Source organism: Rhinichthys klamathensis, unplaced genomic scaffold (assembly GCF_029890125.1).
Source record: "Rhinichthys klamathensis goyatoka isolate OS25496 unplaced genomic scaffold, OSU_Roscu_1.1 h1tg000497l_1, whole genome shotgun sequence".
Lineage (NCBI taxonomy): Eukaryota > Metazoa > Chordata > Actinopteri > Cypriniformes > Leuciscidae > Rhinichthys > Rhinichthys klamathensis.
The window spans coordinates 193,533-212,489 of record NW_026606980.1 but is presented as its reverse complement, the minus strand read 5'-3'; positions in this window follow the sequence as shown (position 1 = coordinate 212,489).

The window sequence follows — 18,957 nt, the reverse complement described above, 5'->3', positions numbered from 1 at the left end:
AGGGGTCATATAATGCCATTTTTGTACAAGCTAATATGATTCTTTAGGGTCTAAATTAAAAGTTTGTAATATACTTTAATTAAAAATTCTCATTAGTATTGTAAGAAAACACTTATTTTACCTGGTCAAAAACAGCTCTGTTTTCAGCATGCCGTTTCAGTGCATATGACTTTAAATGATAATGAGCTTTGCTCACCCCGCCTCTCTGTTCTGCGCATACACCATTTGTAACTCATTAACACAATAACCATAACGCGTTGTTCATTATAAACGTGGGATTATGAATTATATTGAGAACGTTGTACATAGAAAACATGCTGTAATGTACCCTGAGTGTAAACCGACGCATTCATCGTGAAGCGTGCAGCTAGCGATTTGCAAAGATTAATATAAATATTAATTTAAAGATTAATAAAACGTTACACTCACTTTAGTTCTTCTGAAGGTTCAGCAGGAACACGAATAGGTTCCGATCCTTTATTCAGGACCAGCTTCTTAGCAAAACCAGCTTTATACTGACCCTCGTTTATAAAGCAGTCTGGTGAGAAATGATTCGCGCAAACATGAAAGCATTGACGTTGCTCGTGGGGAATATTCCCTTCGAAAACAAACACAGCCACTGCGTCTTCAGCGGTTCGGATTTAGGAACATTAAAATGACTGCTGTGTTCCTTATTGCACCCAAGAACAGAACACCACAATCGCTTAGACGCCATTCTGCTCATAGACAGTGCTCCAGCATATCAACAATGACCGCGCCGATCCGCGCGGACTATGATTGACAGGACGAGCGAGGGCGGGTCTGTGTTGAAACGCTGCTGTCAATCAACAATCGTGGGAGGGGCTTCCGACCTTGTGACGTCACACGGTCGAACGGCTTGATTTGAGGCAGGGGAAAACATATAAGGAGATTAAAACAAAAACACTGGATGGATTTGTATCATTATATGATGGTTGTGTACAGGCACTGCCAACACACATTTCAGTACAATCAACTTGTAAAAGTGCATGTACCATTATATGACCCCTTTAAGAAAATCTTAGTAGACAAGTTGCTATGCAAACATTGGATTAGGCCAGTGTCTTGATTGCTTCATATATGCAAAGGCAGTGTTTTCCAGCTTTCGGACAGCCTACGGTTAATGATGATGACCGCTACTCATCCCATTGATTGTTGTGGGCCTCTTCATCAGATCAGTCACCCTGGGATCTTGGATCAAATAGAAATGGTATTACTCAAGACAAGAACACAGTTTCAGTTTATTTCTCATCATTCTCTGATTGCCAGGTCTGCAGTTGTAGGTGAAGATGGTGGAACGAAATCAACCACAAATTAATGTAAAGTGTTTTTTTTATTGATTTTGTTCATGGTACAAGTGGTCAAGTGTGGCTTTCCCTTGGCCAGGGTTTCCCAAACTGGCTTGCGAGAGAACTGCATATATGTTGTGAACATACAAATGTGTTGTTAAACTATTTAACTTAAAATATCAGGAGATTCTGCAATCCGCATACCTTTTCATTTTACAACGAGAGGTCCCTGATATTGTACTGTCAACCAAGCAGTCGTGGGTTGTGCGTCGAATATCCTGTGTCAGCTGGAGTCTTTTTGAAGAGCTCCTGAGATGTGTTTGTCTGAAAACATTGCAGCATGCTTTGATATATCACAAACCTAAGCTTGTCATTTTTAAAGAACCGTCCAAGACTTGTTTCAGCAAATAAACGTCACCTTTCACAACTAAATTACTCGGCATGTAGTTACCTACTGTACAGGATGTGTTTGATCCACTGCCATGTCAAGGGAAGCAGATTCGGTGTAACTCTTTAAACCACTAGTCTGGAAAATAATTTTGATTCTTTGAAGGACTTTAAACTTAAAAGACACTCCGAAGTTATTTAATGTTGACTTGTAACTTATGACAATGCTTTTGAAATAAATAAATAAATCTAAACTTAAACTGGAGGTATCACATATTTCATATTCGTTTAGCATTTAGATTTAGTGAAATGTATTGTATTGTATTGTAAATGCTGAATGTAAATTGAGGGTTTTGAAGAATGGGGCAAATTTGCTGCACAGTGATATTTAGCTCAACATAAGCTTTAAGGAATTGTTGTCTCTAGAATGATTTACTCTCTTCTGTAAAAGATGACTTATCTCTGCAAATGTCTTTGAGAAACACTGGTTCCAGGCAGCTGAAATCGTAAAGGAATAAAGACTTGGGCCTCTAATACAGTAAGGTAATTAAAATACACAATCCTGCTTGGTCACCATTGTCCCATTGTGTAATGTTGCCTACTTAAAATCTTGTCCAGTAGATCATACTTGCAATAAGCAATTTTGGTCATAAAGAGGGGTAAATGACAACTAACATTGTGTGTTCTCTCTCTATCCAGTGTTTTCCACCACAAAGCATTTGTTTATTTAGTAATAATGAGATATAGTATAAATTAGTAATTGGTTTCAGGGCTAATTCAAGAAACAGATAAAAACTGAGACAGACTAAATCTAGAACTGCAGCAAAAGCTGTTTTAAATGCAAAGGGTGGTCACACCAAATATTGATTTGATTTAATGAATATAAGTTAATTAATCAATTAAATCTATTTATGATATTACTTTTGAAAGCATCCTCACTTTGTGCCTTTCCACATGTACTGTAGCTTTGCAGGTACTAGGTCTCTTCAAGCGTCCTGGAGACATTGCCACAGTTCTTCTGGATTTAGTCCGTCTCAGTTTTTTCTGTTTCTTAATCACAGTCAAACATGATGATGGTGAGATCAGATCTCTGTGTGGAGCACCGGCTGTTGTCAAACTCCTTGTGTATACAAACATCTCACTGGATTATTACAATTAATGGCAAAAGGGATGTTTGGAAATGTAAACTGATATTTCCTTCTGACACACTACAGCAAAGGATAAATAAATAATGACACACCAGAAAAAAGACAATTAACTATCTTAAAACCATTCTTGTGTGTGTGTGTGTTTGTGTAGTTCAGGTAAACCCTTTTTTGGTACACATGAGGAAAACAGCTTATTAATCATACAACATCATGTTTGTTTGTTTTTTGCACAAAAAAAATTTCGGTAACACTTTATTTTGATGGTCCCTTTTGAACATTATGTTGACTATAAGTAACTTTGCAACTACAGTACATGTCAACTAACTCTCATTAGAGTACCAGTACACTGTCTGCTTAAAGCTACAATATGTAGGATTTTTGCAGTAAAATATCCAAAAACCACTAGGCCAATGTTATAGATTTTGTTTAGTTGATTACTTACAATATCCCAAATGTTTTGTAAATCATCATCATGAGAAAATTGCGATTTTAACCAAGGAAACGGGACGTGTCAGCAGGGGTGAGGAGTCGCCAGTCATTGACGTCATATCCGCGTTACCCTTGGTTTCCGCTCGTACTGCCATAGTAACCATGGCGACCGACGTGGTTATGCCTAGCAGGACGCTCACGCTGTTGTTGTTTTATTCAAACATTATGGACCATGGCAAGCAGACTTTAAGACAAAAAGAGGACTAAAACGAATATCAACATCTTTGGAGATGCCGAGAGGTCCGCATCCGCGACTAACTTCAACTTGACAGAGACGCATGTGTTGCATGTACTTTATTAGACACTGGTGAGCAAATCTACGCTACATAAAACTAATCAATGTTATTTAGTTCAACATGATGAAATGTTAGAATATGATCTGTATGTTATTCTAATGTTGATCTAGCTTACTGCTAATCTCATATAGCCAACAAACAAACTAACTAACAACATTCAACACACTCAAATGCAGTTTAGTGTGATATTGTAACTGTTAGAGCAAGTGAAACAGCGCTGCGTTACCTCAAGTTTAATTCGTCTAATAAACTGACCTGTGTGTGTCAAGTCAAACTGGACAAAATATAAATTAATTATAAACAACAAAAGAAAAGAAAAAAGGGAAAAAAACAACTATAGTAGTTCTCTCAGCCAATCGGAGCAAGGGGCGGAAAACGGGAGAAGGAAAAAAGAGTTGGGGTGTATGAGACGAGTCGGACACGAGCTCTGTCGAAAACTGAACAGCTGGACACGGAGAAAGTGCACGAACTGTAAATACATCGTCAAATCCCGAAGTGGCAGCCGGTGAGAACTTTAATAATTCGTTTGTTTCTGTGAATGGAAGAGAATTACGCTTGTGTAGCGGCGAATGCCGGATTAGTTTGTGACGCAGCATATACACTCACCGGCCACTTTATTAGGTACCCCATGCTAGTAACGGGTTGGACCCCCTTTTGCCTTCAGAACTGCCTCAATTCTTCGTGGCATAGATTCAACAAGGTGCTGGAAGCATTCCTCAGGGAGTTTGGTCCATATTGACATGATGGCATCACACAGTTGCCGCAGATTTGTCGGCTGCACGTCCATGATGCGAATCTCCCGTTCCACCACATCCCAAAGATGCTCTATTGGGTTGAGATCCGGTGACTGTGGAGGCCATTTTAGTACAGTGAACTCATTGTCATGTTCAAGAAACCAATTTGAAATGATTAGAGCTTTGTGACATGGTGGAAGTAGCCATCAGAGGATGGGTACATGGTGGCCATAAAGGGATGGACATGGTCAGAAACAATGCTCAGGTAGGCCGTGGCATTTAAACAATGCCCAATTGGCACTAAGGGGCCTAAAGTGTGCCAGGAAAACATCCCCCACACCATTACACCACCACCACCAGCCTGCACAGTGGTAACAAGGCATGATGGTTCCATGTTCTCATTCTGTTTACGCCAAATTCTGACTCTAACATCTGAATGTCTCAACAGAAATCGAGACTCATCAGACCAGGCAACATTTTTCCAGTCTTCAACTGTTCAATTTTGGTGAGCTCTTGCAAATTGTAGCCTCTTTTTCCTATTTGTAGTGGAGATGAGTGGTACCCGGTGGAGTCTTCTGCTGTTGTAGCCCATCCGCCTCAAGGTTGTGCGTGTTGTGGCTTCACAAATGCTTTGCTGCATACCTCGGTTGTAACGAGTGGTTATTTCAGTCACTGTTGCCCTTCTATCAGCTCGAACCAGTCTGGCCATTCTCCTCTGACCTCTGGCATCAACAAGGCATTTCCACCCACAGAACTGCCGCTCACTGGATGTTTTTTCTTTTTCGGACCATTCTCTGTAAACCCTAGAGATGGTTGTGCGTGAAAATCCCAGTAGATTAGCAGTTTCTGAAATACTCAGACCAGCCCTTCTGGCACCAACAATCATGCCACGTTCAAAGTCACTCAAATCACCTTTCTTCCCCATACTGATGCTCGGTTTGAACTGCAGGAGATTGTCTTGACCATGTCTACACGCCTAAATGCACTGAGTTGCCGCCATGTGATTGGCTGCTTAGAAATTAAGTGTTAACGAGCAGTTGGACAGGTGTACCTAATAAAGTGGCCGGTGAGTGTATGTCTATGTGCTCAGCACGTAAAGTTTCCGTGACCTACTTTCTGTAACTGCTCATAACGTGACTATTTCAAGCTAAATTTGGTTCTGTGTAGCAAATCTTAATGTTATTGAGTTACTGGTGTTTATTTGTGTACCTTTTGATTTGTATTTCGATTTAATCGCGGGAGAGAGTGACGATACAAATTATTTCTGAAGTTCACGTGTGATTAAGCAGATCGTTAAACGTGATCTGATTTCATATACACATTAAAAATGTGATAAAGTGAAGCTTGTTAATATATCGTTTGAGAGTGCTGCATTTCAAAAGAGATACAAAAAATGACAACAACGGATGTTTAATAAGTCTTTATTTGCAATTCATTTACATATTTTGTATTTTTATTTCTGTTAAAGGTTTTTCACCTTTCTTCTGTCTAACTATGTGAACATTCATCATAATTGATACAATAAAAAGAAGAGTGGAATCCAGTTAAGGCCTTCGTTGATGATGTGTCTGTCCTTTTCAAGCGGGGAAATTGTGCACACAAAAAAAAAGCAAAGCTTGACAGTGTGAGTATTAATTCAGCACTTGCGTGTAGTTCGTTAGAATGAAATGTCCTTATTCCTTTATATCTGCGGGACTCGTGTGGCGCTGATATACGTGTCTCATTAGCAATCGCGCCCTGCTTCATACCACAGTCATGTTAAAAACATCAGTGTATTCACTCATCCATAAAAGATCCATCAGCTTGACGACAAGATCCATAATTCCGCTTAATGCTTTGCGTCATCATAATACGCCTTTGTTATTGGAAGAGGTAAGCGACCCCTGGTGGCCAAAAATCCTACATATTGTATCTTTAATATCTGCTAACTTTTTATTGTGATGGTCCTCTCAACAGACATTCTACTGACTAAGTACCTTTGCAACTGCATGTCAACTTATTCTAACCTTAACCCTACCAGTCTACTAGTACTCTACTAACACTCTAATGAGAGTTAGTAGACATGTAGGTGCAACATTACTTATAGTCAACAGAATGTGTTAAAGGGACCATCAAAATAAAGTGAAACCAAAATTTCAAATGCAGAAAGGAAACTTGTGAAATATGCCGCAATGGAAAAGTCAGAAAGTATTTCAGATAGCAGTGTAATAAAATTAAGTGTGATAGTGTAAAGACAATAAGACAATACGATATATATTACATTACATTACAGATACTGAAGACCCCTGAAGGCATTTTCACTTTTAAAGTAGCGCCGGTATTAGTTATGCGGTTTGATACACAATACAGTTTTGCCAAGTACGACGACGAGAATTAGAAAACATCTGACCATTGGGTGGAGTAATTGATCAATCAGAATCAAGTATTCCAGACAGGCGTGTAATAATGTTCGATAAAAGGCGCATGGAGGCTAAAAGTTCACAGTAATGCATGTTCAATATAAACAAACATCAGTAGTCTACATTAATAGACATACATATTTGTGTTTGCAGTGCAAGCAGAGTGCAAATTAGAATCAACTAAGTGTAAGAACATTGCTGACAGAATCAATAATATCATTCTAATAAATTATAGAATTAGAGCAATCTTATTGATTCTCTGTGTCTGATGCACATTGCTTCATTATGGTTGATTTGTAGGTGATTTCTGCTTCTCCAAGAGCACCCGAAAGCATTGTAATTCTTTCAGGATGATATATGCGCCATATCTTTTGAATCTGATATGATTCTCTCTGCCAGGGCTGCTTATCTCAACAGATCAGATCAGGTAATTAAGCGACATCATGCAAATAGCTGATAATGACGGCTGGCATGATCAGAAGGCTTACGACGACATTCAGAAATGAAATATGGGATCTTGAAATATACATTAGCATTTTATTTAAACAGTTTGTTTTGAATGTCTGAACGTTGTGATCTCACCGAAAGATAAAAAAAAAAAAAAATAGAGCTGTCAGCCAGTGGTTGTGCAAGAGGAAACCGGATCTCTGGGGCCTATTGCCTGTTGAATGAATAAACCTGTCATTTAGGGCAGTATATCTCTTTCTGGACAGATAAATATGGAGATGCAACATCTTTTAGCAGGGTAATCTCATTAGCATTTGTATGTATACATGTGAAGCGTACATGTACTAAAATGTGCTGACAGCATGTAAAACATCAAACATTTTACAGCTAGAGGAAAATCTTAAATTTTTTCTTTTCCTCTGCAGACTAGTTGGAAACAGAAATTCTAAATCAAATCCAATGTAAACAAACTAGAAAAAATTGTTTTTTTTAAACTTGTTTTTCAGTAAAATATAAAAAAATCTTTAAAACACTATACATTTATTTAAAAAGCAACACTGTAAGATAAGACTTGTTTTCATAAATTGTATCTATGAATGTGTGTATAACTTACTGCTCTTAAAAAATATAACATGGCTCTTTATATGTTTTTTGTTTAAACTATTTTACATATTATAACTGGAAATTTTAAAACAATAAGAAGTGTTTGTTTTTTTGCTGTGCAAATTATCATATCGGTATTCTTAGTTTTCTGTAAGTTGTCATTTATTAGATTAGATTGCATTAGAAATCGTTATTAATCCCCTTGAGGGGAAACTTATTTGCCACCATTACACATCACAAACAGCACAAACAACTAAACATTACAGCACAATCAATTCATACAATAATTACACAGCTTCATTAAAAAAACTCACTGCAGCAGGAATGAATTAACTTTTAAGTCATCTAAAAATACTATATAGTGGATGACCTTCAAGGCTAAATTGAATCAGGAGTAAAACCAATAATCGAACCAGCCTTCCTAATCATTTTATTAATCCTATTTTTGTCATCAACAGTAATACTTTCTCCCCAACAAAGCACTGGATAAAACAAGGTACTGGCCACTATTCCCTCATAGAAGACAAAGAAAAAAATACTTACGATATAGTGAAATATAGTCGAAAGTGCAAGGGAAACACACTGATTATGTTCTGTATCTCATTTTAAAATGTAGACATGCTTCAGAAACCAACAGATAGACCTAATGTCATCACAATCACGCCTGTTTGGTTGAGAGAAACATATACAAGATTTTACATATACACAATACTTTCTCACACTGACTCTCAGATATGTCACTGATGAGCCAAAATATCATGACCAGTCACATGGTGAAGCGAATATCATTAATCACGGCCACATATTAAGGTCTGGATTAGATAGTAAGCAAACAACCAGTTCTCATAATCAACATGTTGGATGCAGGAGAAATTGGCAGGAATAAAGATCTGAGTGACTAAGGGCCAAATTGTTATGGTAAGGCGACTGGGTCAGAGTATCACAGAAATGGCAAGGCTTGTGGGTTGATCCCTGTCAGCAGTGGTGAGAATATACCAATAGTGGTCTGAAAGCACAAACCGGCGACGGTGTTGGGTGTTCAAGGCTCATCGATGCACAAGGACCACGAAGGCTATATCCCGTCTGGTCCGAGCCAACAGAAGGTCTGCTGTGGCACAAGTCACAAAATTTTAATGATGGTTATGGTAGGAATGTGTCACAACACAATGCATCCCAGTCTGCTGCCTACGGGGCTGCGTAGTTGCAGACCAATCAGAGTGCCTATGATGACCCCTGTCCACCTGTCCAGCGTCCCACTGGACCTTGGAGCAATGGAAGAAGGCCGTCTGGTCCAATGAGTCCCTTTTTCTTTTACATGACGTGGACGGCCGTGTACATGTGTGCTATTTACCTGGGGAAGTAATGGTATCAGGATGCACTGTGGGACGACGACAAGCTAGTGGAGGGAAAGTGATGCACTGGGCAATGTTCTGCTGGGAAACCCTGGGTCCGGCCATTCATGTGGATGCACATTGGACACTTTCCAACTACATTGTTGCAGACCAGGTACACCCCTTTATGACAATGGTGTTCCCTGGTGGAACTGTCCTCTTTCAGCAGGATTAGGCCCCTAGCTACACTGCACACATTGTTCAGGAATAGTTTGAGGAACATGATGAAGAGTTCAAGGTGTTTCCCTGGCCTCCAAATTCCCCAGAACTCAGTCCAATTGAGCATCTGTGGGATGTGCTGGACCAACTTTGATTCACGGCAGCTCCACCTCACAATCTACAGGACTTGAAGGATCTGCTGCTAACGTCTTGGTGCTAAATACCACAGGACACCTCCAGAAGTCTTGTAGAGTCCATACCTCAGTGGGTCGGTGCTGTTTTGGTAGCTTGGGGAGGAACAAAAACATGTTAGGTAGGAGGTCGTAATGTTCTGACTCATCTGTGTATGTGCTTTTTGAAGAAGCACCAGAGGAAATGGTTGTCATTGAAGATTTTTATTTGGGAAAATGGGACTACATTGACTTTATTTTCTTTGATGGGTCTAGAGTGAATTTAAAGAGGTTTTAAATGAGAAAAATCTTTAATTATTTAAATAAAGTCCTCTCTCTGAAGCCCTGTAAGCCTGGAGGTGTTTTAGTTCCTGTGCTCATTTGATATGACTTGCCTCTTTACGCAATATAGTGTACCTGCAGTTTTGCTGTTGTGTCTCTTCAGTCTCTGTTTGCTTACAGGTTTATTCGCCCTCCAGTCCTTTATATTCTCGGACTATTTTTAACGTGTTATATAACCCATCAATGGGATATCATTTCACTCACTTCTGAATGGCAGAAGTTCAGCTCAAACACATACATATAGCTATAATCTATACACAACAGTGGTAGATGGATTCTCATTTTGATGTTTCGATTTATTGATTATATTTGTTGTCACATGTATTTTGCATTAGTGGTTAACACATACTCGTTACATGGAGCAGGTACAAAGATTTTCCTTCTTAAAGGAGTTTTGTGAAGTTTTGTGCAAAAGATACTACTTTTTCAAGAAAGTAACCAATACCAGTGCCATCCATCTTCCTATTTGCAGTCAGATCTCTGAATCAAATCAAGGCCATTAAACATTCTGAAGGCTTCAGTTTTACATGACATACTGTACACAAAACTTTTATGAGAGGATGTGAGATGAAAGAGATGAGATGAAGAGACAAGGGATAGATAGTGGAGCTACATTATACAAGTTATAGTACTATTTGTACTCTGGTGAAATACACTGTGTTCAAATATTACTCTAAGAAGCTAATAACTCTAAACTTTAACCAAAACAATCAAGTATACAACCCACCAATTGTTTAATGGTTAATGGAAACATAAATCAGGCTATCAATTCATTATATACATCGCACGTTCTGAGCTTTTATAAGCACTAAGTTTCAGTACGAACCGAACGGACCAATTATCTGCGCAACATGACTGAAGCCTGGTTTGCGTGAATCACTGTTTAGGTGCTTAAATAATATAAAATACATGCAATTATGTTATTAACCAACTTTGCATGTGGATGATACCACAAAAGACCATTTTACAACAAAAAATAAATAAACAAACAAACAAGCAAACAAATAAACCTCATGAGGGGAGCATGTCCTGGGACCCCGCTAAACGGTTCACACTTCAACTCCCCCCAACCGCCCCCCCCCCCCCCCCCCCCCCCCCCCCCCACCAATCATATATACACCAAAACGTAAAACAGTGGTTTTCTTGGTTGTATTGTTTTACAACATTATGTGGTGGAAATGACACTTAAAATATTTTTTGCAATAAAACAGCCAACTCTTTTGCCTTGCTAAGGATAATTTTAAAGTTATTGTTCGCAAATACAAATTATTAAATAATATTTTAACAATTTTTATATAATCTGACAAAACTGAACCTTCACTGGAATTGACAAAACATCCTGTTCAAGTGAGATTAAATTTTATTTGATATTGTTTTCTACACACTTCATGTCTCACATTTCTCAAGCTCTTTACTGACACTGTTGTCTACTTGGTAAACAAGTGGTGCAGAAGTCTTGGTTGTAATGGAAATGACACAACTCACAGCTGTAATTTGGGTAACAACTTAAATGAATAATTTTAAGAAATGGTTTGCTGGACTTTGTTTAGAATAGCCTATCATAGTTGTAAGTTTTTTTAAGAATGACAATTTTGGTCTGAAAGGAGGATAAAACTAAATATATAAGAACATTGAAACCAAATAAATTATGAAGATAATGTGACATTCAAATAACAAAAGGAAAAGAAAAAAACAACCTCTGGGACACGAATGTACCTGAAGTTGAACTCACTTATTATGAAGACACAAATTAAATATTTAGAGCCGCTGGGTGGATTCTCTATATTTATTTACTCTGAGATTAAATGGTATTGAAGGCTTTCATGTTTTGTTCTTAATATCAAACTTAAAAAGAGACAAGCTAAACCACACAGCACAATATGAAACGTCCCTTTGTTTGTTGAAAATTTGCGTCTGCTATAGTTTTGTTTGTGATGCTATATGAGTTCTTCACTGGCTGAACGGTACAACTTTGATGGATTGTTTTGAGAAAGTTGCCCAGAATGGCCCGAGGCTCAATTTAATTCTCCTTTCGCAAAAGCATGGCAGTAACTTTTCACATTTCAAGTTTGTGAATTATTGATACGTCCTTTCAGACCTCTCCATCAATCCTCCTGTTAGCTGTAAGTGATTACCTCGAACCAACCAGTAACCAACTTCAAAAGCTGTCTCAGAAAGTTGCACGACTGGGAATTCAGTCGAAAGCTTTAATGTGAGACTAATGTGTCAAATAAGAAATGTAACCCCATAGCTCAGAGGTACTAAAGGTATCACTGTTATAAGATTAGTTTCTTGCTGGCTTTGTATTAAAGAACACTGATAACTCATGCACTGAGCATAATACACAATCTGATGTCTGTCATTATTTAAAAACTAATTAGTGACTAAACACGAAACTGTAATTTAAAATCACTGATGTAAAAAATGATTGAATTGCGGTTCTGATAAGTGCACATCAGGGCACATAAAAGTGATATTGTGCTCTTGGGGATTCAACTCAGAATCTGGCCACATCCTGATTTCATTTTTCCCTCGCTCTCTTTTTTTTTTATAACTGTCCTGTCTATTAAAGGCAAAAAGTAATAAAAAGTTAATGCTGTCTTTTAGTGGGCATATATGTTCCTCTTATCTTATCTTATCATTTGATAAGCAGTTTGCTTTGCTACATACAGTACGTAATCCATATACCTTAATTTATTTTATCCTCCAGCTATACTCTTCTAAAGATATTTGGCACATTGTTTATTTTTTTCTGCAGAAAATAAACCACTAATTAAAGTTTAAAATAAGAGGAGATATCTGTTCAAATACGCATTTTATTTCATTCTTTAAAGCAGGGGTATCTACAGGGGTCCTCTCTTTCATCTCTAATGAATTCTGTCTGGTACTTAGCTTAAGCAGTAAACACTATGAAAAACAGTTGTAATAACTCTCTCACCATTAGTAGTAGGCCTAATAGTCAAGTTTATAATCTTGTGCAAAATGTTAAGGTAAAGATTTGTCGAACGACAGTAGCTCTTAAAGGAACACTCCACCGTTTTTTTGAAATTGGGATTATTCACTGTCTCCCTTACGTTTAGATAGGTGGGCAAATGCATTTTTGTCCGTGCATGCATTGTCTTAGTCTGGCAGCGCCGCCGCTAGCTTAGCTTAGCATAATGAATGGAATCCTATGTTGCCAGGTAGCATGTCGTGAGTCAAAGTGATGAAAAAAATAAAAAAAATTACTTCTTGTGGCCTGCTTATTCACAACGAGTACAAATAGCAATGCAGATTAAGACTAGGTGATTTCCTATGCAGAGATTGACTTGGGACTATATGGGGGAGCACAGGCGAAGCACTGCTACTTGGGCGCAGAGATATCACGCAACACCTGAAATAAAGCTTGCCACAAAGAACCGGCGAAAGTAATGATTATGCATGAAACATTTGAATTGTTGATAAAGTTGATAAATTGATAAAGTTGACGATGCAGACTCGCCATCTTCGCAGTAGTGAACGCGCCTATAGAGAGAAATGCACACTTTATATGAAGTGTGCACGCGCCGGCGCCTCCGTGTCCTGATTATATTGTCCACTATATTTGCTTCTTTATTAATCCAGGCAAATAAGTTGATGAAATATTGACTAATCATTACTTTCGCCGGTTCTTTGTGGCAAGCTTTATTTCAGGTGTTGCGTGATATCTCTGCGCCCAAGTAGCAGTGCTTCGCCTGTGCTTCCCCCCATATAGTCCCAAGTCAATCTCTGCATAGGAAATCACCTAGTCTTAATCTGCATTGCTATTTGTACTCGTTGTGAATAAGCAGGCCACAAGAAGTAATTTTTTTTATTATTATTATTATTTTCATCACTTTTACTCACGACATGCTACCTGGCAACATAGGATTCCATTCATTATGCTAAGCTAAGCTAGCGGTGGCGCTGCCAGACTAAGACAATGCATTCACTGAGACAAAAATGCATTTGCCCACCTATCTAAATGTAGGGGAGACAGTGAATAACCCCAATTTCAAAAAATGGTGGAGTGTCCCTTTAACTGGTTTTGATTTAGGACTTTTTCATTTTTCACTGCAGTTTCCTGAAACTACCACTAGAAGCAGTAAAACACCAACTTTTACAGTTGATTACAGAGGCAGATTATTGATTAATAATGACTTATTTTCATGCAATTCCTTGCACAATACTGTTATGACCTCAAAACAAATGTATCATAGTGCATGATTTACTATTAAACTAATACATTTTGATGTTTACTGTTTCAGAGAAAATATAACACGCTATTTACTTTGAATCAGCCATGAAACGTAATACAACCAACGCAATATCATTTGGCAAAAATATACCCTGACACTGACTGTTTAAAGTCGTCCTGAATCGAAAGTTACGTTAGTTTTTTCTTCCCCTGGTGTCTGAGTGAAACTGCTTTTGGAATGAGGAAAAAATGTTTCCTCCTTCAGGAAAGATTGGATCGTAGGAAGTTGGGCGGTGATAAAGATGGAGGTAGATATGAATGCCTGTTTGTAGTCAGTTGTGGAGGACATTTAGTCCCACCCTCTACTGAGACACACGTCATGAAGATCGGTCGTTGCGAGGGGGAGGGGAGGCTAACATTTATGATTAAAGATTATGAGCGCATAGAAATGAAAAAATAAACCCGCTTCTGCATAGCGCCTCTTGTGGACGAGTCAGCTGATAAATTGCAGCAAATAAATTGTACCCGGAGGACATCAGGTTTTGCAGAAATGTAGGCATAGTCACATATTTCCAATGAGCCAGGGTTGAGGTTAATATACATTAATATAAAAATAACAATACAGAAATAATAATACAGATAGCCTACTATTAATAATTAATAATAATGCTACCACAAACTACACAGGCCCAAAAAATGCAAAATTATTATCATGAGTGAAGAGGAAAACTGTAAATTGTGTTTAACAGCAATTTAACAGTTTAAAAATGTGTTTTCAAAATGAATTTCAATTGTTTCCCTGCAGCCAATAACCCACCACATAAAAAAAACATTATGCTTGGCACAAACCATGTTTATTCTCATTGCAAATTCATATTTAATGTAGTCTAGGTCATATTTTATTTTACCTTGCATAGTTCTGTTCATAGTTTTGAGGATGAGTGGATGTCATGCAATCTGCTCATGTTGGCATCTGCGTAATTTCCAATAATAATTTCCAAATACCGTAAAGTTTGATGAGATACATGGCCTTGGACGATGCAAAACAAAAGATTTGGAAGGCATTTATCCTCCCTTTTAAAATTAAACCTGGCGATTAAATGGATAAGCTATTTGATTTTGCTAGCTTAACTATGCACACATAAATAGTTTTATAGATTTATCAAGCAGATCATTAGAAACCCTAAAGAAAGAAATGCCTCAATCCTCTAAGCTAAAACCACTTATACCATTGGTTTTGTTCTAAGCATGTTAAAGCATTTTAGAAGCACTGCTGTAAGGTTAGTGTCAGAGAAATATTATCACACATTGCCGTGTTTCTCCTGATAGAAACACAGTCCCTGAGGCACCAGCATTCTGTATACACACCTCTCAAAACATGAAAAATTTGAACAAATCAATAGATTAATTATCCATCTATCATCCAGCTGTCACATTCATGTTAGGCGCTGTCAGTATTTTTCACCCTGATCAGCCTGTAGTCTTCACACATGAGAAGACCCACGTGTGTGCAGTGAAAATACGGATGCAGGGCTTGATCAAAACACAGCGTAAATCTCCAGAAACCCTTCAGCCATTCGTTTCCATCAGGCCTGGCGGAGTGTGTCTACACACCAGTCATGAGCGTGAGCAATGGCTTGCCTTTCCCTGAAGAGAATGCCATTATAACTTCACAGCATGTTTTGAACAGACTTCACTTTATGGAGTGGTGGAATAGAGTAACATTAAGGTCAGTTTCAATCAAATGAAATATTTTCCAGGAAAATAACAAATAAAGACACTTATTGTCACGTGGTGATTGTACAAGTAAGCTCATGAAGACGAATAGCTCAATCAAAACAGTTTTTAAACCAAAAATCCACAGAACACCTCATACTGATTTCACAACCACTTAACTTAGACGAGACCAGACAATGTATGTGTACATAGACTAAATTAGTTAAATCATTTACATCACCAAAACACAATGAAACTAAACCAAAACAGAGCATACAGTACATGTTACACTGATATAATAAAAAAGACCAAGCTTGTGAAACTTTTCCAATATGCATTCTTTAATAAAATCATATTTTGAGGTCAGCTTAATAATTTATCTAACAGCTATTTGTTCTCTGCCTTTATATTAAGAAATAAAAGTGTTTTCTGATCTGAACATAAAAGAAGAATTACAACTGAAATGAAAGTTAAATTATTTCTGTCATTATCTAGACTAAGAATGCTGCTTTTCCCTTAATATAAAGTACTGCTTTCCGTTCAATCAGATTACCAAAAGGTAATATTTAACTCAATTGATATTTATACTCAAAATGTATGAAACATTTAATGACATTGAAAGTATGCTATACATTTTAACATTATAAAATACAGTAGATTGCATCATAAACAACTGTTTGTCCACAGTTTGCGGAATAGTTTACAATGGCTTAATTTTAGTAAGTTATTTTTCCTTTAAGGTACAATTACATTTCCTGTGCTTATAAATATTTTTAATTATTTGTCGCGTTAAGCTGCAAGGAAGCGCACGACACAGGAGATTCGGTGAAATAAACTGAATTTAATAATATAACCACATAGAACTCAGGAGAACACAACCATGAGTCAGAACAAAGAACTAAGGAAACTGTGGGCTTAAATACACAGGGAGAGAAATCAGGGTAAAACAGAACAAATGTGTTGAAACGAATTAACAGCCAGGGAAACTAACTAACTCAGGTAGGCAAAACCGGAACAGAACAAAACAGACTATACACGTTACATTATTATAATAAGTCTACTTTTATAATATCTTAGAAACTTTATTGATTACTTTTTGCATTGTTACTTTAAATTGTTGCTGTACTTTTCTAATGACGCTACAATAATGCCGCCAATGACAAGAGTGAAATGTATATCCTCTAAAGAAATGAAGGGCAGTTAAGTACACTGCTCAATCCCCTCCGCTTCTTTCAAATTCCTCGCTAGACCATGAGGTTTTGTAGCGTCGCGGTCCACAGTATATCTATGCATCAGAGTGAACTCCAGGGAGATTCATATCCTTTCTTCTCAGAAGGCAGTGTCAGAACCAATCAGGGAGAAGATGGAGCTGCACACTGGGAATGCAGATTGCCAGAGGGTACTCACATAAAACTACTCTTAGAAAACTTTGGGCTGTAGGGAAAGGATACACCCTGAGGATGTTTAAAAGTTATCAACTGAGTTGCATAATAATGCTGCAAGTATGGGGAAAACTAGAATTGATAATCTCAACACGACCATCTTTGGCCTTACTGTTGAGTTGACACGTCTCCTCCGGCACATTGACCTGTGCGTCCTTCGACCTTCCACCTGTGTTAACAACAACTGGGAAAATGATTTACTGGGGTTTTTTTTTAGGCGCTGTCTAAATGACCACCTGTCAAGCCGGTCTTGATCTCACTACATTGGCTGTCAGTCAAATATAGAATTGATTTTAAAATTCTATTGTTTGTTTTTAAATATCTTCGTAATGAGGCACCACAGTACTTATCAGATCTGCTACATCCCTACACTCAGTTCTGGACTATTGCAAGTTCCCAGGATAAGACAAAAAAAAAAAAATAGAGATTGTGCCTTTTCTGTTATCAGCCCTATGGAAAAGTCTCCCGGTTCATATCAGAACTTTCTGCTACCTTGTGCTTTATAGTTTTGATTTTTTTTTTTTCTTGTACAGAACTTTGGTCAACTCTGGTTGTTTTTAAAATTATGCTTTATAAATAAACATTGTATTGTATTGTATTGTATTGTATTTACATTTGCCCAGTTTACAGTTTTAAACTTTTTTCCCGCCAAAATTTCAAATTCACTTCTGATCGCAATCGCAAAGTATGATTGCAACATTCAATTTTCCTGCAAAATCCTATTACCATTTAACATCAAAGTGATATATTGGCTGAAATAACTTTTCATTGCTACTATTCGGTGCCTGATTTTTAAATCTTACAAAATTGCTTTATGTATTCATATCATTTTAGGTCTAATTAATTCCATGTCACTTTCAATATTATGTTACCAATGGTCAAACAACTATTTCATAAAATGGTCAAATAATTTTTCATTCTGTATATTATCAGTTTGCCTAAAGGCTAATCAGTTAGCCAACGTTACTAAAGTGATAAAACATTGCTAGTAAAATGCTTAGGATACTGCTAGATATCTACTTTCATTATGTGCTTTACTAGCATGACAAATAATGGTACATTTGAACAGACAAAGTATCTGCAGATCAGTTTATGCATGATAAATAAAGATGATTAATTATCATAAAATATAATAAAAAAACAATTCACTTAAGTTGAGAAAAATATCAAAAGACAAAACATAAAGAGTATTTAAAAAGATAGTATTTAGTCTGAATGTTATTATCCAATAAATGTACACTTCTTGTTTTCAATCCATATTAATACATGTTATTGCTTGCCATTCACGTCCAAAATAGTCTTTAAGGGGAGACCAATCATTTACAAAAGTATCCAGAGTTCCATCCAGTACATTATGCAGTCTTTAGTATGGTAAGATTGACGAGTTTTTCACGCCAAAGAGTTAAAGTAGGGGAGTGTTCTTTAATCCAAACATGAAGTATGGAAGGGCGAGCAGCATACAACATTATAAATATTATTTTTGTTTCCAACACACAATTGTTTACACCAAGGATACACAATCTAGGATCCAGTGGCACTTTAATCCCAAACGATTTTTTCAATTTCCTGAACAACCGAAGACCAGAATGATGCAATTAGAGGACAGGTCCATATTAAGTGGAAATAAGTACCTGTGTTCCTTTTACACTTCAAGCAAAATTTTGTACATGTGTCATATTTACTTTGAATTAAAGGAGTCACATGCAGCTTGTTAATGATTTTATATTGTATT